Source organism: Pygoscelis adeliae, unplaced genomic scaffold (genome assembly GCF_000699105.1).
Source record: "Pygoscelis adeliae isolate BGI_AS28 unplaced genomic scaffold, ASM69910v1 Scaffold21, whole genome shotgun sequence".
Lineage (NCBI taxonomy): Eukaryota > Metazoa > Chordata > Aves > Sphenisciformes > Spheniscidae > Pygoscelis > Pygoscelis adeliae.
Window position 1 is genome coordinate 5,807,780 of NW_008824243.1, and position 506 is coordinate 5,808,285.

Genomic DNA, 506 nt, shown 5'->3' on the forward strand with positions numbered 1-506 from the left:
AACCAGATACTTGTTTCTTGGCATTAAAAAAGTGTGGGAGTTCGAGCAATCTGCAGTTTAATAAATCACTGGTTTCTATTTGTTTTTTTGAATTATTTTTACAGTTAATTTTTTGCCTTTTTTGGTTGGAGCTGCCTGTTGCAAGCATGACAACTGTTGCAGTAAAAGGTACAGATAAACTCTCCTGTTATTCAGTATAAATGAAAGATGGTAGTTCTAGAAAAGAAATACTGAACTGAATGCGGGGGGGTGTTGCAATTTAAATGTAATGTACTGTTATATAATGTAATGAGCAAATATTTTGAATGTTAACAGTTTACCAAAAAATGCATATTGGTAAGTATACATTAAAACAAATTATATGATCTGACCTGCTGTTGAAGGGAAATTATAGAGAGAGAAGCCTGATGATGAGGACACTTAACATGCAGAATATTTAGCTATGTGTAAAATGAAAAAACCTGGGGGGGCTTTTCCTGATTCTGAATGCATTCTGGTGAGCATTC